The sequence below is a fragment of the Mesoplodon densirostris genome, chromosome 2 (genome assembly GCF_025265405.1).
Source record: "Mesoplodon densirostris isolate mMesDen1 chromosome 2, mMesDen1 primary haplotype, whole genome shotgun sequence".
NCBI classification, from domain to species: Eukaryota; Metazoa; Chordata; class Mammalia; order Artiodactyla; family Ziphiidae; genus Mesoplodon; species Mesoplodon densirostris.
In genome coordinates this window covers 188,880,160-188,905,408 of record NC_082662.1, presented here as the reverse complement: position 1 = coordinate 188,905,408, position 25,249 = coordinate 188,880,160, and the positions used below count along the sequence as shown (strand labels likewise).

Here is a 25,249-nt window from a genome sequence, read left to right as displayed (position 1 = left end):
ATCAGCTGCTATATTAGGAGATCTTCACACCTTTGATGGGGCAGCAGCTCATGGACCAGTTCTGGGACCAGTGCAGCTTTGGGATGGAACTTCATCTGTGTTTTGCCCCTGGGGTTCTACCTGGGATGCTGGAGTGTGACATGAGGCAAAGAAAAGGTGGTGGGGCTGAGGTGGGGAACAGAGGTACCAACTGTAACAAAGCACATGGAGGTTTTCCAGGTATCACATCCCACGGTAGCAAAAAGAGGATGACCCTCATGCACTAACAGGCTTGCTATTCTCCTTTACCAGTAAAGCAGAGTAATAACCTGCCTTAAAGTAAAACATGAGAAACTTACAAAAGATATGCTCGGTGCTTTGTGACCACCTGGAGGGGTGGGATGGGGAGGGTGGGAGGGAGGGAGACGCAGGAGGGAAGGGATGTATATGTATGACTGATTCACTTTGTTATAAAGCAGAAACTAATAAAAAAAAAAAAGATATGGCCTAAAATTAACTGCAAGAAAAGAGTCCGTAAACTTGAGACTTCTCTGGTGGTCCAGTGGCTAAGACTCCGCACTCACAATGCAGGAGGCCCAGGTTCAATCCCTGGTCAGGGAACTAGATCTCACATGCCGCAACTAAGACCCGGCACAACCAAATAAATTAAAAAAAAAAAAAAAGAGTCTGTAAACTTGCAAAGTAGGCTCTCAAATATCCTTCTCTAGTGAAATTAAAAAATGGAATTTAGCTCATCTTTCTGGCCTGTCCAAAAGCAGGAAGTTGGGCTAGGTTCACACCTGTTAGCTTACCTAAATCACAAAAGCTGACACGCAAGGCAATTAGCAATCCAGCTCCAGAAATACATGGAAGTAAGTCAAGTTGATCCTTCCTTCATTCTCATTGCCCTTGGTACAGAGTTTGCTCCTCCTTTATCATCATGGATTAACTATAAATTGTTAGTTTGGTAGGTTTAAGATTATTCAGTGTTAGTGCATGTTACTGTGGTTTGTTTGTGTTTTTTTTTCAATCTAAATCTTGTAATTAATATGTAGGCTTGCATTCCTTTTGTTTCCAAATGGTTTCTGATCTTTGAAATCACTGTCAAAGTATACATGCTTTTGGAAATGAGTTACACTTTAAGCCTAGTTAATGAGCCCTTGTGGGGATGAGGAGACAGTCTGGAGGGAACCAAGGATAAGAAGTTCTGGGAGGGAATCCCATTGTCATAGGCAGTCCAGGAGTGCTTCTCTGAGGAGGTGACACAAAGTGAGATGCAGACAGAAAGGAGACAACAAGGCTCAGCCCCTGCACGAAGGTCCAAAGGCAGCTATGTCTGGTTTTTCTTCCTTCCACATGGGAAGAAAGGAACGCAGAAGCTCATGGGCCTGGGATTACAACTCAGTGGTTTCATTTTTATTAACTCATCAATATCAAATTACTATTGATATAATAAATAAATTTTCCATCCGTGAAAAGGAAAACTGGAAGTTTCCCACCAAGAAAGCCTCAGAATTATGCCCATTCTTAGGGAAGAGGATGTCATTTTCTTTTCTGCCCTTTTTCTTGATTTCTTTCCTCTCTCCTTTCCTTATCCTCCCCTCCACAGGCTTATTTCCTCCTTCCCTTCTTTCTTTCTTATTTCTTCCTTCCTTCTTTTCTTCCCCAGACATATTTACTGAGTATCTCCCATGAACTAAGACTCTTTGGGAATCTGCAAATACAGCATTTCACTGTTTCTAAGACACCTTTTTTTGTGTTTTTAACATTTAACATCTGTGAAGTTGGAATGCTTCTCATATTCAGTGGTGTCTTAGAATCAATGAACTATGATACAAAGGTGCAGAACATTAAATCTCTATTTTTATAAAACACAAAATATCAAAATCTAAGTATAAAATGAAAATTAAAAGTAAATTGTATACAAGGATTAGTAAAGAAAGTACCAAACCAAATCTTTCTACTTATTCCTTTGCAAGTTCTATTTAGAATTATTTACAACTCAGTGTTTGCTATTTTATTGTTCTAATTTTAGAAATCTGAAAATAGTGGAAAAATAATTTTGACTAGACCTTAAAAAGCATATTTGGTAATTGGTTGTTATGAATAAAACATCTATCACCACCAAGTGGTTTTGTAGCTTAATTGCAGGAAGGAGTTAAAAAAAAAAAGATACAGTTGCCAAGCAGATCCTTCTAGGTGATAGCAAATAGGGGTACTGAGACTCCACATTTCCAATAGAGGAACTGAGAAAGAATAATAAATGCCCAGAACAGGTGAGAATACCAAATACTTGTGACTCCAGCAAGTTCAATGAATGTGGTTATGTACAGGTCCCTCATCCCTAGCTCTTACATGCATTGCTTCCCTGAAACTATTGAAAAAAGTATCGGAAAGTCAATGCATAAGTGGTATTATTACAATAATAACTGAGAACAGTCTTATTTTTAGGAAAATGATTGGTACCTTCAATAATCTGACTCTTGCTGATAATACTTTATTTGCTCAAACTGTGTTCACCACAGTGAACTCATATGAGAATATTTAGGAATATTTTAAATATTCGAGGGAATCACAGCAACACTCAACATTTGTCAGACACCTTATGAGCTACTAGCCTGAGGCAGTTCACTGTTTGGATATTACATCAAGTTCCATTCCTTTTGATGACATCATATCTTTGTGAAGCTGAGTTTTGGGAGATTGCTGAGATTAAAAAACAAGTATCATGAAAATAATCAATGTAGAACCAAAAATGACATGGGGAGGTGTTGTTCAACTGCTTCTGAGGCTTAAGGAGCTGTGCATCTTATTAGTAATTGTGATTATTTAAGAATGAAATAAAAGTATTATTTGCTCTTTTAAATTATACATATATATTTTTTCAAATGGCTACTAAGTTGTTAGGACATAAATACTAAATTGTTAAGATTTAATTACTTGGTGAACTGAATCGGCAGGTGGTGTTTGTTTGATTTTTGTTGGGTTTTGGGGTTTGGGGATTTGGGGGTTTTGTTTTGGGTTTTTTTGTTTGTTTGCCAAGGGGCTTCTGAAAAAAAACTGCTGATACACTTAAGGGCACCACCACGAACTGAGAAAGTTTGGAAATCTCTGTTTACGGCATATCTATCTGATTGCAGCCTCAGAGCTGAGAATTAGTGCTGTTGACAATCTGGATTTTAATATGCCTTAATTTGCTTCATCTCCAGGTAAATTCATCTACTTATTCAGCCAATATTTATTGAAAATTCACTATAAAGTACAAAGTATTGTGAGGCATACACTGATGAATGATTCAGGACTTCCCTTTGGAGCATCCTTTATATCTTCCTACACAAATATAATCCCTACAAAATGAAATCTTCACTTATAAGATCTTTCCTCTGTGCAACACATAAAAATGCCATATCCCTGAAGAAAGAATGAGAAGAACTATTAATTCCACCATGTTACCATTTTCTACTTCCCCAAATGATGCAGATTTATCAATAATTCAAGAAAATGTTCTGAGTTGAATTGAAAGCTGTCTGAGCAACAGCTTCAGACAGTAGCAGGATGACTTTTGTGCTAAGGACTGGAAGGCAGACTCGCCCTTCACTAGCACGATCACTGTCCTTCACCTTTAAGGGAGACCCCACCGGATGTGCTGGGAAAACAGGAAGAAGAATTTTAACTTCAGAAGCAATTTTATCCCACAGAATAAACACTCTTGGGAAAGCTGTACTAGTTTATTTTTTCCTTTTATTTTTTTAAACTGGATAATATGCTAGTATTTTAAACAGGGAGACTCCAAGGACCAGAGCAAAGTGATGAAAATTTAACACCAGAAAATTCTAAAGTGGTCATCTAAAGAATTATTATAAATTTCCTCTCATGCCTATGCCACCGCCAAGACATGCCAAGGGGGCACGGAAGCAATTCAGACCCTCAAATAGTTCAAAGTTCCTTGCTAGAAGTTCTGCATGATTCCCAAATTTATTATGATTTCTTTTAATGAAACAGATTTGGACTTAGAGAAAAATGCAGAAAAATGACAGTTAAAACATTCTTTCCTATTTTCTCCACTCTTCCATAACTAAGCTTTGAATTATTGAATTGTCAAGAAGATGACAAAAGGAGGGAGGGGAGAGGAAAAAGAAAGAGAAGGAGAAGGAAGGGGGAAGGAGGAAGAGGGGGTGGGGGAGAGGGAGAAGAAGAGGAGGGGTAAGAGGAAGAAGAATTTGTAAGTGTAGAGACAGGGCCTTTAAAGAGGAGACTAATTTGAAATAAGGCTGTGACAGAAAAAACAAACTTATGGTTACCAAAGGGGAAAGGGGGGATGGATGCTTTAGGAGTTTGGGATTACCATATACACACGACTATATATAAAATAAATAACCAACAAGGACCTACTGTACGGCACAGGGAACTCTGCTCAATATTTTGTGATAACCTATAAGGGAAAAGAATCTGAATATATATATATATATATATATATATATATATATATATATATATATAAAACTGAATCACTTTGCTGTACACCTGAAACTAACATAACATTGTAAATCAACTCTACTTCAAAAAAAAAAAAAAGGCTGTGAGGGTGGGCTTTAATCCAATCTGACTTGTGTCCTTATAAAAAGAAGAAATGTGGACCCACAAAGGGAGACACCTGGGGGGGTGGTGTGCACAGAGAGAAAAGGCCATGTGGAAACCCATCTGCAAGCCAAGGAGAGAGGCCTCCAAGGAAACCAACACTGCCACCCTGCCGACATCTTGATCTTGGACTTCCAGCCTCTAGAGCTCTGAGAAAATAAATTTTTGTTGTTTATTCCATCCAGTCTGTGATATTTTATTATGGCAGCCATAACCAACTAATTTGGCATCTTAGAATGTAACAGGGGTATATCTGAAGTCTTACAATATTATTGAATCATTTTTCAGTCTGTTATAGAAGCCTTAAAAAAATAAAGGAGATTCAGTTTTCCTTCTCAAGGAACCAAAATGAAGCATGTTTTTTTAAGAGTTATTATAAAAATTGTCAGTATTCTTCATTGACAAGAATGCTGAATAGAATTTTGGAAGAGAAATAATAATTATTCTGAGTTTGCTTTTGTTTTAAAACTCTGTGAAAAAACTGTGGTATGTGATTTTTCTGAAATCATTTAATAAGTATAGTGGTTTTTGAGATATGCCCAATTAACAGTGAAGGTTAGTCATTAAATTTGAGCTTAGCTGGCTTTTTACCTATGTCTAGTTAAATTTTATAGTAAGTCTGATAGCTCTTTTCAATTTCATAGCTTTCTCTGGATTTATATTTGCACAACATGTCCTAGTTCATATAAACCTGATCGGTTTTGGTGGTATTCTCCCATGAAAATGAGATACTCACACAAAAAAAAAGCATTTTTAGAGCTCTTTGTCTGTGGAGTCCTTATACATATCTCAATAAAAAGAATTAAAATAGTAATGTTTGTATTTTGTAATCGACAAAAATATAAATGAAGTCCTTAAAAATGTCAAGGTCACATTAAGATATTATGAAGAATTAAGAGTTCCACGGGAAGAAAATAGATGCTTTCTCATATCTCTAACCAAATATTTGGTTCTTAATGTGAGCTTAGTAAAGTCTTGAGTCAGATATTGTAATCCCCACAGATTTTATGTTAATATTTTTCTACTGAGAATTCACCAGAGACCACGATGCTTAGTAACAACTTTCTCTGTTCATGTAAATTCTATACTTGACAGGCGGCCTAAAACTTAGGCTGTCCCTCTGAATCATTCATCAGGAAGGACTGTAAACAAGCAGGAAGAGTTAACTTGGTGAGGTTTTCCTTTAATATCTTTGAGAATGACAGTATGTCCAAGAGCGCTAATACTAATTGTGCTCTTATTAAAATCATCTCTGCTCTTTTTCTTTTTTAACTAAACTAGGTTTCTTTCTCCTAAACCTCTCTCTCAGCCATTCATCATCATGACAGCATGATCAGAAGTGGGAGAACTGATCACACACGCTCCCCTGAGGCAGGTGGTCACACAGCTCATTAATATGGCAAGTAGGACAGATTGGAGAGTGACGTGGCTTCCTCGCTCCCCAAGTCAGTCAGCTGATGCTCACTGTCTTCTCGGAGTGCCAGATGATAACCAGGTAAGAGAAATGCTTTGCAAAGTCATGAAAAGAGCAATTTGAAGTGATATCATATACCGGGGATGGCATTATTACACACTTCTTATCAAAATGGCACCCTACATAACAGATTAAAACAAGGGTTGCCAATTTCAATGGAAACAACTGAGATTAACTGCTATTACTATTTAACGGATGAACTTGATGTCCAACAATTACATTTCTAGAATCATAAATTGAGTTTCAGTTACGCACAAGGGTATATACCATCTTTGTAGCATAATTTTCAGATCCTGCTCTCCCATTTGCAGACATGTCTTTAAGTTCCATGCATGTGTGTGAGTTGCCAGGAAAACAAAAACTGTTAGGATTTGATCAGTATGTCCTATTGCATAAAAACATCCAAAAGTGCAATTCTTAGCCATTATTTTGCCTCGTCAAATTCAGCAGCATTATTCTACCTGTAATTCACAAAATTCTCTTTAGAGTAGCACATGTGCCATTACCTTTACTATTAAGAATTTGTAAGAGTCATGTGTCAATATTTCTAAGGCAAACCCCTCGGCTCATGAATCATCTATACCCATATTTGGGACTCACACCAGGCAAATCAGAGAGTAGGAATGCAAAATTAAGTGTAATGTTAAAATTTGACAGAGCTAAGAGATGGACACATGTATATTCATTCTTTGCTTGAAACTTGTCATCATAAAAATAAAAAATTTAGGAAGGTATTTTAACCAGAATAATATTGAAGTTACTTCATTATTTTTATTAGCCATGATTTTTACTCCTGTTTTAGTCAGTTCTGGCTGCTCTAACAAAGCACCACAGAAATTTATAAACCACAGAAATTTACTTCTCACACTTCTGGAGGCTGGAAGTCTGAGATCAGGGTGCCAGGGAGGTCAGGTTCTGACGAGAGCTCTCTTCCAGGTGGCAGACAAACAACTTCATGTTGCATCCTCACATTGATTAGAAAGAGAGATTCTGGGTTCTCCATCCCCTAATAAGAGCACCAGTCATCTCACGGCTCCTCCCCCAGGACCTCATCCAAATCTAATTACCTTCCAAAGACCCCACCTCTAAAGACCATCACATTGGGGATTAGGCTTCAACTTATGATGTTGACGGGGACACAGACATTCAGCCCATATCAACTTCCCATTGTACATTCTATCTCCTACTCATAAGGAAAATACAATTCATTTTTCATTATGTATTTAATTTTTTTAATGCAGCATTACATTTTCCTTTTAATTGATTATACCAAAAACATTAGTTTTTGTCAAAGTGTTGAATACACATACATGACTTTTTAAAAAACAAAGAGTTCACGGGAATTCCCTGGCGGTCAGTGGTTAAGACTCTGTGCTTCCACTGCAGGGGGCACGGGTTTGATCCCTGGTCAGGGAACTAAGATCCTGCATGCTGTGCGGCCAAAAAAAATAAAATCCAAGAGTTCAAAAAGGTTTAAAATAAAAAGCCACAGAGCTCTGCCCTACTTCTTTCTTCTCCCAGTACTGTCCTGCAGACACAACCACTTTTATATATTTCTACTTTTGCTCTTTTTGTAGTTACTGCCATAATTCTAAATAATATATGCTGATATTTCTTGACTGACCTGTTTTAGGGTCTATCTATCAGCTTTCTGCTCTGACAAACCAGAATTTAGATAAATTAATTCCACCAACTCTTCCCTATGAAGTTTTATAGCAATTATTTATTCATCCATTTATTTATTTACTCAACAATGGCTTATTATTTTCCTATACCAGAGAGCTTTTTTAAGGGCCTGGATACACCAGCTAATAAAAGAGACAAATAACTGCCATTCTTGAGACAGAAAATAAACACCATAATTAAATAAATTATACATAGTATGTTAGAAGGTGATCAGAGCTGTAGAAAAAAGGTAACTTGGTAAAACAGAAAGGGTGAGACTGGGAGGTCTAAGGGCAGGGTGCTCTTGAAGGTACGAGAGAGTTAGCCATGCAGACACCTGGGGGAAGAGTGCTCAGGACCAAAGCTTGTCCCTCACGTTGGATGAAGGATGAGAGACCAGTGAGTGGGGTCAGAATAGAAGATGAGGTCACAGCTGGGTGGGGAGAACAGCAGATCCTGAAGGGCCTTAGACTTTTACAATGAGTCACCTTCGAAGTCTTTGCGCGGTTTTGAGCACAGACATAACAGGATCTTTCTAATATCTTGAAAGGAATTCTCTGGCTGCTAACTTTGAATATTCTGTAAAGGGACAAAGAATGAAGCAGGGAGACCAGCTGGGAAGCTATTTTAGTAATTTAGGGCAGAGACTGCACTAGCTGGGATGAGGCTGTGAGCAGGAAAAGCATTAAGGAGTCATTTTCTGTACATATTTTGAAAGGAGAACCAACAGAATTTTCTGATGAACTGGATTCAGGTTGTAAGAACAAGAGACAAAAAAAAGAATGCAATAATTTTAGTCTCTGTTTAAATTATTCTTATAACTTTAAATAATAGACTTTTACGTATTGTTTCATCAATGTAGTAGACATATGTCATCATCTCCAGCAAGCGTTAAAATATCATATTTGGGGGAAAACCAATGTTCTGATTCCTTCCCCTCTACTCTAAGAGCTAAACTCAGTCCCATTTCCCTTGTGTCTATGACAGAAGCACATGGCCTAGTGTCAGCCCATCAGATGCACCTGTTCATAGTCTCATTTACAGGTGAAAAACATGAGGGAAAAGAAACAGGCTCTCCTGAGCTTCCAAGTGTGCAGTGTGTGGATGGCAGAGGGTGACCGCTGATGGCAATGGTAGTGTTTGTTTCCCAGAGTTGCGTGAGTGAGTTCCTGGCACAGTCATGTCGTTGGTTGGGGAACAGAGACAGTTCCTTCCAGTGTTGAGTGGGAGCACCAAGGCTTTATCATCAGACCAGCTCTGCAACATGCTTTTGGATATTACTTTTAAAAACAGCTCTGAGCCTGTTGTTGTTGTTGTTGTTTTCAGCTTTCCCAAAACTAAACTCTTATTGTTAGCTTTCCAGTATAATTTTAGTGATCTCCTTTCTGCTTAGTAAAGTCAGAGGCACCTTGCGTTGCTTGCATCTGACACCTTGATGAATGCCAGCAACTAGAGATGTTATTTTTTTCACTCCCCATTTTGTAAGATGAGGATACTGGTAACTGTGTCCTTCCCATCAGCTGAACTTGCCACCTTCTACCTTCCCACTGCAGTCATCTAAACTTGAACTTGTAGAGAATCAAGTTGGCACTTTAACCATACCTAAATCTTTTATCTGTAAGTTAATTCTAGAGGTTATGTCAAATGAAACTTAAACTTTATGGTTTAACCATGTAAATCTTGTTTATTTCAAATCCAATTAGTGTAGCATAACTATCTTATATACCTTTTTAATTTATCCTGGATTGTCTTGTTGCCTTCGTTTGCTTCTTATACTGTCAGCATTTATTTCCTTCTTCAGATCACCCAGTAAATTAACGCTAGGAATGATCAGATCCCTGGATGCTGTATTTTTTCCTAGGAACTTCAAAAGTTCTCCATCCTCTGGTTCCAGTCAAGATTAATTGTCACTTGAGCCTGCTGTAAAGCTGTTTTTCAGACTTTCCTTCATCACTTTCCTTTGCTATAGTCATTTATTCTTGCCTTCCCTGTCCTCTCCTCAACTTTTTAATTCCCTTATTTTTAGGAGTACATACTCAAATAATTCCCTAAGAAAGGCCGTGTGGGAGATAATTTTCTAAATTCTTACATGTCTGAAAAGATGTTTTTATTTTGCCCTTCTAACTGGTTGACTTTTTTTCCTGGATACAGGAACATGGATTATAAATCATTTTTCTTTGAGATTTTGAAGGCATGATTCAATTACCTTTTTAACATCTCTAGTCTGATGCCCTATAATTCTCATTCTTTTGAGTGTGACTTTTTTTCCCCTCTAACAATAATTCTATGACATATCCCACTTTACTGAAGGGACAAAAAGAACTGCAGAAACTTAAGTTGAGAAAAGGAACTTCCTAAGATGGCACAAATAGAAAAGCCAGAGCCAGAATTCAAATCTGGGAATCTGACTCTCAAGCCTGCATTCTTGGTTTTTTTCTTTTTGAAGTATAGTTGATTTACAATGATTCAGGTGTATAGCAGTGTGATTCAGTTATACATATATACATCTATATTCTTTTTCAGTTTCTTTTCCATTCTAGGTTATTACAAGATATTGAATATACTTCCCTGTGCTGTACAGTAGGTCCTTGATGTTTATCTATTTTATATAAAGTAGTGTGAATCTAAATAAACATATGGTTACCAAAGGGGAAAGGTGGGGAGAGATAAATTAGGAGCTTGGGATTAACAGAAGCCTGAATTCTTAACCACCATGTAATGCTGCTTCTCTTATGCCATACAGTCTAGAAATTACTGTTGGTTGAAACCTGTGTGAGGACCTTGACAGGAGAGAAAGCACATCACGTTTTCAGGACTGCAACTCAGAGAAGTCCAGTATGGCTGCAGAGATGGGTCAGGAAACGGGGCACTGGCCAGAAGGTGGAGGGATTTAAAAGACATAGGAGCTGGAGGAATCAGACTCCCTGACTTCAGACTATACTACAAAGCTACAGTAATCAAGACAGTATGGTACTGGCACAAAAACAGAAAGATAGATCAATGGAACAGGATAGAAAGCCCAGAGATAAACCCACGCACATATGGTCATCTTATCTTTGATAAAGGAGGCAGGAATGTACAGTGGAGAAAGGACAGCCTCTTCAATAAGTGGTGCTGGGAAAACTGGACAGGTACATGTAAAAGTATGAGATTAGATCACTCCCTAACACCATACACAAAAATAAGCTCAAAATGGATTAAAGACCTAAATGTAAGGCCAGAAACTAGCAAACTCTTAGAGGAAAACCTAGGTAGAACACTCTATGACATAAATCACAGCAAGATGCTTTTTGACCCACCACTTAGAGAAATGGAAATAAAAACAAAAATAAACAATTGTGACCTAATGAAACTTCAAAGCTTTTGCATAGCAAAGGAAACCATAAACAAGACCAAAAGACAACCCTCAGAATGGGAGAAAATATTTGCAAATGAAGCAACTGAAAAAGAATTAATCTCCAAAATTTACAAACAGCTCATGCAACTCAATAACAAAAAAAACAAACAACCTAATCCAAAAATGGGCAGAAGAACTAAATAGACATTTCTCTAAAGAAGATATACAGACTGCCAACAAACACATGAAAGAATGCTCAACATCATTAATCATTAGAGAAATGCAAATCAAAACTACTATGAGATATCATCTCACACCGGTCAGAATGGTCATCATCAAGAAATCTAGAAACAATAAATGCTGGAGAGGGTGTGGAGAAAAGGGAACACTCTTGTGCTGCTGGTGGGAATGTGAATTGGTACAGCTGCTATGGAGAACAGTATGGAGGTTCATTAAAAAACTAAAAATAGAACTACCATATGACCCAGCAACCCCACTACTGGGCATATACCCTGAGAAAACCATAATTCAAAAAGAGTCATGTACCAAAATGTTCATTGCAGCTCTATTTACAATAGCCCGGAGATGGGAACAACCTAAGTGTCCATCATCGGATGAATGGATAAAGAAGATGTGGCACATATATACAATGGAATATTACTCAGCCATAAAAAGAAACGAAATTGAGCTATTTGTAATGAGGTGGATAGACCTAGAGTCTGTCATACAGAGTGAAGTAAGTCAGAAAGAGAAAGGCAAATACCATATGCTAACACATATATATGGAATTTAAGGGAAAAAATGTCATGGAGAACCTAGGGTTAAGACAGGAATAAAGACACAGACCTACTAGAGAATGGACTTGAGGATGTGGGGAGGGGGAAGGGTAAGCTGTGACAAAGTGAGAGAGTGACTTGGACATATATACACTACCAAACGTAAGGTAGATAGCTAGTGGGAAGCAGCCACATAGCACAGGGAGATCAGCTCGGTGCTTCGTGACCACCTGGAAGGGTGGGATAGGGAGGGTGGGAGGGACGGAGATGCAAGAGGGAAGCGATATGGGAACATATGTATATGTATAACTGATTCACTTTGTTATAAAGCAGAAACTAACACACCACTGTAAAGCAATTATGTAAATAAAGATGTAAAAAAAAAAAAGACATAGGAAGTGTTTTGAACTGCATCATGGGGCCGAGGAGAAGCCACTGAAAGGATTTAAGCTGGAAACTCACTCGTTATGATTGGCAAATAACAGTAATGACACCTTGTATCCAAATTATACCTGACCTCTGTGCTGCCAGCTCCAGTAAGTACTTTTCTGTCCTCAGATTACTTAACCTTTTAGCAGCACTTCCTCTTTCTCCAGCACTGTCAGTTCTGGCTTCTGGAGTACCTGACTCTCCTGGTTTTCTCCTGCTTCTGACTGTTCCTTCTTGGTCTCCTTTGCTGCCTCTTTCTTCATTATTCAGTCGTTACATGTAACAGTTCCTCAGACTCATTTCTGCAACCATTTCTCTAACTATATTCTCCATCTTCCATTTTTAGGTCTATAAATATGAGTCCCACATTTATTTGATTAGCCCAAACTCCTCCACTGTGCTCCAGCCTGATATGGACAAGTGCCTACTCGAATCTCTAGTTGAATGTGGTGGAGGCATGACACAATTAACATACCCCAAGTGAAATTTCTGACTGTTTCCTTAAGCAAATTCCTTTCCCCACCTCCCATAATTCTCAGTTACTCTCTTTCCCTTACCCCGCACATCCAAGCCATCAGAAATTCTTGTCAATTAAACCTACGAGATATTTCAAGTATTCGTCCACCTCTCATCACTGCTTTTACCTCGGCCCCAACCTTCATCATGTCCCATCTAGACCACAGCTAAGACCCCCCTCATTAGTCTCTTGGTTTCCATGAGTGCTCCCACAATCTATTTTCTACACAGCAGCCAAAGCACCCTTGAAAAGGGTGAGTGATGGTGTGTGACTTCCCCACCTCTGAATCTCTTCAATGGCTTCCCTTTCCATTTGGAAGGAAATTCAAACTTTTCCCCATGGACGACCAAGTCCTTCGGATCACACGGTTAATATTTGGGAGAGCTAAATTCAGTATTTTTACAAGATGGCTTTGGCTAATTAGAGAAAAAAAAAAGATTGAAAGTGTCCAAGAGTGAGTACAGGGAAATCAATAAGGCAAGGTCTTGCAAAACTCCAGGCTACCTATGATGATGTCCTGACCAGAGCATTAACAGTGGGATGGAGAGAAAAAAGGGACACAAATGGATTTACTTTTAATGATATAAATATACCATTATGAAAAGACACCTACAATGAAAGGTTAAATAAAAGAAAAGAAAATTGTAGAACAATATATATGGGCTGATCCCACTGTGGTATTAATTTGTGGTAATTCATCCAAGTGGATATCAAGTAGCCAGTTGATTATGTGGGTCTGAATATGTAGGTGATAATTATTTTTGAAACACAGGTGTAAAATGGTAAATGAGGCCAGGAGGGTGGATATCACTGCTAAGGAAAAAAGAGATGCAGGATTAGGATAATGCCAATGAAGTATGCTAGAATTTTTGAGCAAGGTTTGTGTTTCTGATTCACTTCAATATTTTCCACCTACAGGGACTACCCTAATCATTTTAATACTCGCCAGTTTGGAAGGAAAAAAATAAAAGGGTCATATTGTTTTAATTCATAGTTCTTTGATTATTTATAAAATTATATGTATATTTTCCATCTTTATCAATAATTGATACACATTTTCACCATAAATCATTTGTTCTTGTCCTGATTTTTAAATTGTTAGATAATTGCTAGATAAATTGTTTTATGAGCAAAAAGTGAAATAGACACGAGTGTGAGTACCCCCAGTGAAGATACATTCAATCTTAGAAAAATTAATATTTAGATTTAGATTTACTGTTCTAAAAGTTAACACATTCCACTGACAAGATAAATGTGAAATGATGACTGGGATGAATATGAAGTGTAAAATTACACATTTGTAAAGGACAGGCCAACTCTCTCTGAAACTTCCCGACCATGTCTCTTACTTGAAAATACAGCTGTGCTGTTTTGAAATGAGGAAATTTGACTAAATACACAATTGGAATCCTTGTAATGTCGAAAATCTGTGAAAATTCCACTCACAACATAATGTGATCGCATCACTGCGTACAACCATACACTCTATAATAAGGGAGAAGTGGGGAGCCTGTGTACATTCATCATATTTCAAAGGCAGGCCTTGTACTGTATTTTGTTCTTTGTAGGCTAGGAATTGTTGTATTTGATACTGTGTGTAATGAAATATTTCATATTACATAACACATAAGAGTTACTTGAAAAATATTAAATAACTCTTCCTCAACATGTCCCATTTTGTAAACAAGGAGGAAAACTGAGAACTACAAGACTAAGACCTTTCACAGGGTCACAGGGTCCCTCAGATAACTGGATGGCGGTAGGTTGACAAAGATGACCACGTGTTCAGTCTGAAGATATGGAAGAAGTTTGGGGCAAAACATTGAGCCTAAAGTCACATTCTAAGAGTAGCTACACAGTCATGTGAAATCGTACAATAGTCATTTTTTTCTTTTTTGTTTCCCCCCTTTTCAACCACAGGCAACCTTGGCCTCAAGGTAGCTTAAAGGTGAAAGCAAACAGAAATTCAATAGTCAGGTTTTCAATTTCAAAAGTAGATCTCTGAAGTCTGTGTCAGAAAACCCGGCAAAGCCAGATTTTCCAGCTGAAAAGCAAGGTGAGTAAGCCATCGAGGGAGGCAAATCTTTATGAGGAAGTGATTGATCACCTCACAAAAAGGTGGTCAGTTCAGAATTTGGAGCAGGAGCCTGGAGACAAAGGAAAAGGGGGACATGGGTTGGAGGTGAGGGCTCTGGGGATCAGGGATTCTGAAGTGCCTTCTGCCCTGTGGTCGGAAATCCTGAAAGTGGTGTCATTAGAGACACTGGACAGATTTTGTGTCCTGAGCACAGGGGTTTATTCCTCCCAGAGCCTGGAGCTTTGGGAAGAGAGGATGTCAAAGTCCATGTGGACATGGGACAGACCCAGGAAAGTGTGAACAGTGGTCTGACAGGTCTGGCAGGAGAGAAGATGATGAGTGGCCACACATAGGACACCTCACACACATGCTACAAACAGCGCCACCTGAACTGCACCCTCGGGGGAGGAACTAAGGCTAAGAGGCCAGTGAGGGGAAACACCAGAATCTGGATAAGGAGGTAGGGTTGCCAGAAGAAATACAGGACGTCCACTCAAATTTTAGTTTCAGATGAACAACACATAATATTTTAGTATGTCTCATGCAATACTCAGACTAACAAAGAAATTGTTCTTTATTTATTTGAAATTCAAAGTTAGCTGGGCATCCATATTTATATATACTAAGTCTGGTAACTCTGGTGTAAAATTATTTGCCAGGCTGATATATTATTAGCACTCAAAGTTCAGGGATACCTAAACATTGGTGGTTGAAAAAAATCACTGTGTCTGTACTGGACTGGTCAGTGGTTCATGTTTTGAATTACAATTCCTGCTCACCAGTAAATGTATCATTTACCTTCTCTGTGTGTCCAAATATTTAAATTTTTGGAATTGTATTTTTCTGCCCCTAATGACAGTAAGAGTCCATGCTTCACAAAATGACAAGTGAGATTGACGTGTAAATTCATATTCACCATCAGGAAAAACAGAGAACTACTTAATTTCACTGGTTGACCTTTCTGAATTACAAAAACATAAAATCATCTTTAAAATATTTTATGAGATTTAGACTCCTCACCCAGCTAGTTACTAATTACCCAGAAAATACCTGACCTAGGGGGTCACTGTTATTATTGAAAGAGGCTTAAAATTCATAACAAAATTATGACATAATCCATGTTTTATGTGTAGAAATCTGAGACGTTGAATGGTCGCTCGCCAGCAGATGCAGTTCCGCTTCGAGTTCTCGTCATTTTTAAAGCGTAGTTTAAAGACTGCTAGAGAAACCAGTTGGAAAGCAGGGTTTCGTTCTCAACATTCCATTAGGTTTATAATATACAATAAACCTCGGGACTACCACTTTTCACTAGCCCTGCAAATTAGCCCGTCTACATCTAGGTTGGAAACCAAGCCAAAAATCGAGTGTGAAAAGAAGTTGAAATGGTCTCTGTTTAATCTGTAATTTCTGCAATCCATACCACCTCTAGGACTAAAGAATGCCAGAGGTTTTCATGCTGACCGGTTCAGTGCTTTGGACCACAAGGAATTTGACACTCAGGAGTGAGCCCTGACCAACAACTCAGAATCCGTCATTCCTTGGTGGTGTGCCAGCATCCAAGTTTCTGGTATTTACAGCTCATCCTTTATTGAGTCTTTTGTATTTTGTACTCTCAGTGAAGGCATGTGAAAATGTTGCATTCAGAGCTGCTTGGATACAGGGTCCAATTTATTATTTGAAGAGTTCACTTTATTCTTAAAACAATAATTACTTATGGAAACACTTAACTTTCTGTATTTTGATTCTACTCCACCATCCACTGTAAGACACTCTGGATTTTAAGACAGTTTTGGGGGACCAAACAAGAAAGCAGTATTCATTGTATATATAATATAATGTATATAATATATAATTAATAGCCAGCATTAACTGTAGATATTAATTGTAAATTTACTTAAATTTCAGAAAACTAAACTTATTCATTCATTTGCCTGATATTTATTGGGTTCCTACTTTTGCCAAGTACTATTTAAATGAGACAGACTTATAGTCTAGTAAATAAAAAAGCTATGTCTTAGAATGGAAGAATTACAGTATCTTTAGTGAATTGTTTGGAATTAGTAACCTTAATTAATTAGGCCTTAGTAGAAAGGAAGATACTTGGGAAACATTAAAGGAATCTTGACCCCCACTGGCAAATAGGCAGACTTATTATCTGTTTGTGAAACACCTATCATTGGCATTGAATTTGAATATTCCATATACTTTGGGCTGGTTAATAAGTGTGGCTACCTATCAGTCAACATATTCATCATTTTATCAAAATTTTTACGTGCAGGTGTTTTGTTTGTTTGTCACTCAAAGTAATTGACTCTTGTTTTCAGAAATCTTGACTGAGCCATCTGAGTATACTTTTGGATGGCAACTTTCCATTAGAAATTTCAGAGAGAATTGAAGACGACATATTAGTCCCTAGGTTAAAATTACTCAGTATCTTCATTGCTTTTCTTGGAATTATCTCAGGTAGCTTCATATAGAAAGTGAAATACACAAAAATGGTTTGTGCAGTTTGAGTCAGTCCCTTAAATATTATCATCACCTCTTCTATTAACTTCCATTTGCTTGCCAGTTTCCTCATTTGAAAGGACTTTCAAGTTGCTGATTTTGTAAGAATCGTCATTGCCAGTACTATCCTTTATTCTACATTTAGTATTTCTAATCACATCAGACGTGTTTTCAGTATCTAGAGAGGATGCCTGCTCTCTACAGCTATCACGAGCCATTAACTTTAATTAAAATTTACAAGTCTAATGTTGTTACATCTGCTAAATGCATTAACTTCCATGTTAATTACCAAAATGTTAATGTTGCATTAAAATAATATTCCCTTTTGACAGTTCATCTATAGTTTAATTATTTATTTTGTTGGGGAATATGTTCTAAAAACTGAAAAGAGAGTAGACTAGGAAGTCAAATTAGAAAAATGATATACTGTAGCAAAACTTCTAAGAGAAGACCTTATGGTTCAGATGAAGATGGCTGAAGCATCCTCCTATGCTTTACCCTGTATTTAAAGGAAATATGTCTTCTTGTCTTACATCTAAAATATTTTTTAGAATAATGCTTTCCTGTTCTGCAGCTAGTTTATAGTGAAAGCACTAATATTCATGCCCAATCCCTCAACTCCCAAGAGTTTATAAGGCTACACATTCCTTTATCCATATAAATCATTTAAAGAGAAAACTTCAGTTTTAAAAAAAACAGCCTTCTGTGTTTTCTATCTAAATGTTTATCTTTTCTTTAAAACAGATTTATTTCAAGAAGCTATCCAAGTATACTTATGGACAAATAAAAATAATGAAAGGAAATTCTCAATGATCTGCATGGATCATTGCAGTGAGCTGCTGAGTATGAATATTATTAAACATCTCACATTTCATTGAAAGGGGTTAGGCTATAATAATACTAATATTTAATAACAGCATTTTCTTGTCATGGGTGCACTTGTTGGGTGTATCCTTTAAATATGTAAGTCTATGTACATGAGTTAATTTTCAAATGGGATGCATCCTCTAAAACAGGAATATACTGGCGGTTGAACAAAATCTTAGTCCAGTTTATAGGTCACAGAGACCTTGCCTATGCTTTTTATCACTGTGTCCCCAGTGGCTAGAACCATGCCTAGTGTACAGTAGACCCTCAATAAATATTTGACAGTTGCTTGAATGGCTCTTTAAATTTCTTTTTTTATTTTATGAAATACTATTGTATTTCACTTTTTTTCTTTGGAGCTTTTCTATGTGACTGTATAATTTGTTTAAGTAAACGTATGAGTTTGTATGTCTCACTTTCTTTAGCCATTCCTCTGTTGATGGGCACTTGGGTTGCTTCCATATCTTGGCAATTGTAAATAATGCTGCTATGAACCCTGGGATGCATGTATCTTTGAAAAGTGTTTTTGTTTTCTCCGACATAAATACCCAAAATTGGAATTGCTTGATCATACGGTAGTTCTATTTTTTTTTTCCGGTAGTTCCATTTTTAATTTTTCTGAGGAAACTCCATACTATTTTCCATACTGGCTGAACCAATTTACATTCCTACCAATAGTGTAAGAGGGTTCCCTTTTCTCCACATCCTCGCCAGCACTTGTTATTTGCTGTCTTTTTTGATAATAGCTATTCTGACAGGTGTGAAATGACATCTCATTGTGCTTTCAATTGCATTTCCCTGATGATTAGTGATGTTGAGCATTTTTTCATGTGTCTGCTGGATATCTGCATATCTTGAAAATATGTCTAATCAGATCCCCTGCCCATTTTTCAATCAGATTGTTTTTTGATACTGAGTTGTGTGAGTTCTTTGTATATTTTCAATATTAACCCTTTATTGGATACATCATTTGCAAATGTCTTCTCTCATTCAGTAGGCAGACTTTTAGTTTTGTTGATGGTTTTCTTTTCTGTGCAAAACATTTTTAGTTTGAAGTAGTCTCGTTTGTTTATTTTTGCTTTTGTTTCCCTTGCCTGAGGAGAAAGATCCTGGACTTGGATGTATGTTTCCTTCACCCAGTTAGGGAAGTTTTTAGTTAAAAGCCCCCTACTTTTATTGTATTACTGTCAATTTCTCCCTTTATGTCTGTTAATATTTGCTTTATGTATTTACGTGATCCTATCTTGGGTGCATATACATTTATAAATGTTACATCCCCTTGCTGGATTGATCCCTTTATCATTATGTAATACCCTTTTGTGTCTTTTGTTACAGTCTTTGTTTTAAAGTCTATTTTGTCTGATATAAGTATTTCAAACCCAGCTTTCTTCTCATTTCCTTTTCATGGAATATCTTTTTCCATCCTATCCCTTTCAGTCTGTGTCTTTAGATCTGAAATGAGCCTCTTGTAGGCAGATTATAGACGGCTCTTGTTTTTTATCCACTCAGGCACCCATTATCTTTTGATTAGAGCATTTAGTCCACTTACATTTAAAGTTATTTTTCATAGGTATACATTTATTGCCATTTTGTTGTTTTCTGGTTGTTTTTGTAGCTCTTCTCCATTCTTCTCTGTTCCCTTCTCTTGTTCCTTTCCCTTGTGATTTGACAACTTTAGTGTTATGTTTGCTTTCCTTTCTCTTTATTTTTTATGTATCTTATAGGTTTTTGGTCTGTGGTTACTATGAGATTCATATATGACAACCCTCATACATATGTCTATTTTAAGTTGATGATTGCTAAAAGTTCAAGCACATTCTAGAAGCACTACATTTTTGTTCCCCCTTTCACATTTTATGTTATTGAAGCCATATTTTACATCTTTTTATTTTGTGTATTGCTTAACTAATTATTTCAGACATAGATGATTTTACTACTTTTATCTTTTAACCTTTATTCTAGCTTCATAGGTGATTGATCCACTGCCTTCACTACATTTTTGCCTTTACCAGTGAGATATTTTTCTTTCATAATTTTCTTGTTTCTAGTAATGGACTTTCCTTTTTCATTAAAAGAAGTCTCTTTAACATTTCTTATAAGGCCAGTTTCACAGTGATGAGCTTCTTTTCATCAAGATTCTCCTTGTCTGGGAAACCCTTTATCTCTCTTTCAAATATGAATGATAGGGCTTCCCTGGTGGTGCAGTGGTTGAGAGTCCACCTGCCGATTCAGGGGACACGGGTTCATGCCCCGGTCCGGGAAGATCCCACATGCCACGGAGTGGCTGGGCCCGTGAGCCATGGCTGCTGAGCCTGCGCGTCCAGAGCCTGTGCTCCGCAACAGGAGAGGTCACAACAGTGAGAGGCCTGTGTGTCACATAAAAAAAAAAAAAAAAAAAAAAAAAAAAAAAAAAAAAACTGAATGATAACCTTACCAGGTAGAATATCCTTGGTTGTAAGATTTTTTCCTTTCAGCATTTTGAAAATATCATGCCAGATCCTTCTGACCTTTCTTTTAAAAAATCAGTTGATAATCTTATGGGGGCTCCCTTGTATGTAACTTGTAGTTATTTTTCTCTTGATGCTTTTAAGATTCTCTCTTTAACTTTTACATTTTAATTATAATGTCTCTTGGTGTGGGTCTCTTTGAGTTCATCTTGTTTAGGACTCTGTGTGCTTCCTGGACACAAGTTTCAGGAAAACTGAAAACTTAAGAAAGTTTTCAACCATTATTTCTTCAAATAGATTTCTCTTTCTCTCTTTCTTCTACTTCTGGGACCCCTATAACATGAATGTAAGTATGCTTGATTTTGTCCCAGAGGGCCCTTAAACTATCCTCATTTTATTTATTTATTTATTTATTTATTTATTTATTTATTTATTTATTTATTTATTTATTTATTTAAACATCTTTATTGGAGTATAATTGCTTTACAATGGTGTGTTAGTTTCTGCTTTATAACAAAGTGAATCAGTTATACATATACATATATCCCCATATCTCCTCACTTTTGCATCTCCCTCCATCCCACTCTCCCTTTCCCACCCTTCTAGGTGGTCACAAAGCACCAAGCCGATCTCCCTGTGCTATGCAACTGCTTCCCACTAGCTATCTATTTTACATTTAGTAGTGTATATATATGTCCATGCCACTCTCTCACTTTGTCCCAGCTTACCCTTCCCCCTCCCCGTGACCTCAAGTCCATTCTCCAGTAGGTCTGCATCTTTATTCCTGTCTTGCCCCTAGGTTCTTCATGACCATTTTTTTTTTTTTAGATTCCATATATATGGGTTAGCATATGGTATTTGCTTTTCTATCTCTGACTTACTTCACTCTGTATGACAGACACTAGGTCCATCCACCTCACTACAAATAACTCAATTTTGTTTCTTTTTATGGCTGAGAAATATTCTATTGTATATATGTGTCACATCTTCTTTATCCATTCATCTGTCGATGGACACTTAGGTTGCTTCCATGTCCTGACTATTGTAAATAGAGCTGCAATGAACATTGTGGTACATGACTCTTTTTCAATTATGGTTTTCTCAGGGTATATGCCCAGTAGTGGGATTGCTGGGTCGTATGGTAGTTCTATTTTTAGTTTTCTAAGGAATCTCCATACTGTTCTCCATAGTGGCTGTATCAATTTACATTCCTACCAACAGTGCAAGAGGGTTCCCTTTTCTCCACACCCTCTCCAGCATTTATTGTTTGTAGATTTTTTGGTGATGGCCATTCTGACCGGTGTGAGATGATATCGCATTGTAGTTTTGATTTGCATTTCTCTAATGATTAATGATGTTGAGCATTCTTTCATGTGTTTGTTGGCAGTCTGTATATCTTCTTTGGAGAAATATCTATTTAGGTCTTCTGCCCATTTTGGGATTGGGTTGTTTGTTTCTTTGATATTGAGCTGCATGAGCTGTTTGTAAATTTTGGAGATTAACCCTTTGTCAGTTGCTTCATTTGCAAATATTTTCTCCCATTCTGAGGGTTGTCTTTTGGTCTTGTTTATGGTTTCCTTTGCTGTGCAAAAGCTTTGAAGTTTCATTAGGTCCCATTTGTTACTTTTTGTTTTTATTTCCATTTCTCTAGGAGGTGGGTCAAAAAGGATCTTACTGTCTCATTTTTAAATATTTTTTTCATTTTGCTGTTCTGATTGGGTGATTTCCACTACCATGTCTTATAGATCACTGATCTATTCTGCATCCTCTAATCTGCTGTTGATTCCCTCTAGTGTATTTTTCATTTTAGTTATTGTATTCTTTAATTTTGATTTTTTAAAATATTATCTATCTCTTTGTTGATGTTCTCACTGAGTACATCCATTCTTCTATCAAAAGCATCTTTATGACGATTACTTTGAACTGTTTATCTGATAAGTTGCTTATCTCTGTTTCATTCAGTTCTCTTCCTGAGGTTTTACTTGTTCTTTCATTTGGAAGATATTCCTTGGTCTCCTCATTTTGCCTAATTCTCTGTGTTTGTTTCTATGTATTAGGTAGATAAACTGCATGTCCCAGTCTTGAAAGAGTGGCTCATGTAGAAGGTGTCCTGTGGAGCCCAGTGTCACAATCCCTCCTGGGTCACCAGAGCCAGGTGCTCCAGGGGTGTCCCCTTTGTGGGCTGTGTGCACCCTCCTATTGGGGTTGGGCCATAATATCTGTGGGCACATTGGTGGGGGGCAGCGGAGGTGCTGGATCCTGGCCCAGCTAGCTGAGATGTCCAGCTGTGACTGTTGTGGGCACACTGATATGCACGGCTGGCCCCCGGCATGGCTGGCTGAGGCCCGGACACAACTGTTGAATGCTGGTGTGCAGGGCTGGCCCCCTGGAGTGGAAGCCACTTTGGAGGGGACCAGTGCTGACCAGGCCACCCGCTGGGTGGGGCAGGACAGGAGCTGCTTTGGAGAGCCAGCCAGGGTGGGTGGGTCCTCACAGCAGTGTTAGGTTGACAAAGAGTGACAGATATAGCACCCACCCCACCCAACTGGCTGGGTGGAAGGAGAGTAAAAAAAAGAAAAATGGTGCCCAATAGAGTGGCCATCCCCAGAGGAAGTTCCACTGTCTCCGTGCACCTCTGGCACATGCCCAAAACTAGTCAGTGAACCTCCTTCTCCTACGACCCAGGTGCTTTTTGAGCTGCTGCCTCTGTACTGGGACTCAGAGAAAGTGAGTCTGAGCACGAGCCCTTCAGGAGCAGAGCCTTGGTTTCCCACAGCCCTCTGTCTCTCCCAGACATGAGCCCTGCTGGTTTTCAAAGCCAAACATTATGGGAGCTCCTCTTCCAGTGCAGACCTCCAGGCTGGAGAGCCCGACGTGGGGCTCTGACCCCTTGCTCCTCAGGTGACCCCTGCAGTTGTGACATCCCTCCTGCTGTGGGTTGCTGCGCTGGGGTGGGTTCTGACCAGACTACATCTCTGCCTCTCCTACCCCTCCCAGTGTGACCTTTTCTTTGTGTCCTCAGCTGTAGACAATCTGTTCTGAGAGGCTTCAGGTCCTTCTCAGAAATAGCTGTTCTACATGCACTTGTAGTTTTGGTGTGTCCATCAGAGGAGGGGAGCTCAGGGTCTTCCTTCTCCACCATCTTTATCCAGAACCTCAGTCTTAAACTAGTTTTAAAAGTAACAAGCACTCTAAATACCTAAAAGAATGCGGACCCCCAATTTCTCTTGAATTGCTGAGTAACGAACTCTTCGTTCATGTAGTTTCTCTCTCTGACAAAACTTTCGTTGCCAGAAGTCTTAATGGGAATTACAGGGCTCTCTCCAGTTCTCCAAAGCTTTAGTTCACTGTATCTGAGATGCATAGCTGGGCTGTACGGCAGTTGTTGAAAAGACTAAAACTCTTGCATTTACCTCTTTATGTTTATATATTTAGTTCATATAGCTACAGTTATATAGTTTATATAACTACAGTTGTAATTTTAAAAATGTTTCACACACATGATCTCTAACTGTGTCAAATATTGCTCCAAAAAGGATCTGAGCAATTTGCTGAAAACATATGCCAAAATTAAAACATCTGGATGAACGGTGAAAACAATGGAATGGGTGGTTAAGGGCAAAGAGAAAAGAACACAACTAGATAAGCCGCAGGTCCTCACTGAGTTGGAATTTGGCCCTAAGCTTCTGAGATGACAAAGCGAAATTTACCGTGATCATTTATGTGGTTCTCAATGTCCAGAGGAGAAAACACATAGATTCTCCAGCATTAACAAAGCTGTTCTTAACCTCCAGGCTTTGCTTTAGAAGAAATAGATGAGTGTAGCTACTCTCATTGAACCAGGGCCCTTGGCAGGTCTCACTCTTGGCCACAGGACTCCTGGGGCACTGAGGGGGCAGTGGTGCCATCTGCCAGTTAGGAGCTCGGACCCTGAGTCTGGTGAGCTCCTCCACCACTGACAAGATTTGGCATCAGGCAAGCTTTTTGACCTCTCTCAGTGTTAGTTTTCACCTTATAACATAAGAAGAGGCATGCAACCTGTCTCTTCCTTGAAACAGTGCAGCACAGAGCCTGCCACATGGTAATACCCAATAAATATCTGTCAAATATGTGAGTAAATGAAAGAAAAAGGATACAAATGAACTTATTTACAGAACAGAAACAGACTCACAGATCTCGAAAATCAAACTTATGGATACCAGAGGGGAAATGTAGGGGGAGGTGATCAATTAGGAGACTAGGATTAACAGACACACACTACTATATATAAAATAGATAAATAAGGACCTACTGTATAGCACAGGGAACTCTACTCAATATTCTGTAATAACCTGTATGAAAAAGAATCTGAAAAAGAATGGATATCTGTATATGGATATATGTGTATATATATATACACATATGGATATATGTATGTATATATATAACTGAATCACTTTGCTGTACACCTGAAACTAACACAACATTGTAAACCAACTATACCCCAATATTTTTTTTTAAATATAAAAGAGAACCAAAAAATAAAGGAAAGAAAGAAA

General features: G+C 38.0%; 1 non-coding gene across 1 annotated transcript; it reads left to right on the top strand.

Annotated features, from left to right (window-relative positions):
- Positions 1 to 527: 527 nt before the first annotated feature.
- TRNAV-CAC (transfer RNA valine (anticodon CAC)) lies at positions 528 to 600 on the top strand. The gene has a single exon. It is a non-coding gene; the product is annotated as a tRNA-Val (tRNA).
- The last annotated feature ends 24,649 nt before the right edge of the window (positions 601 to 25,249 follow it).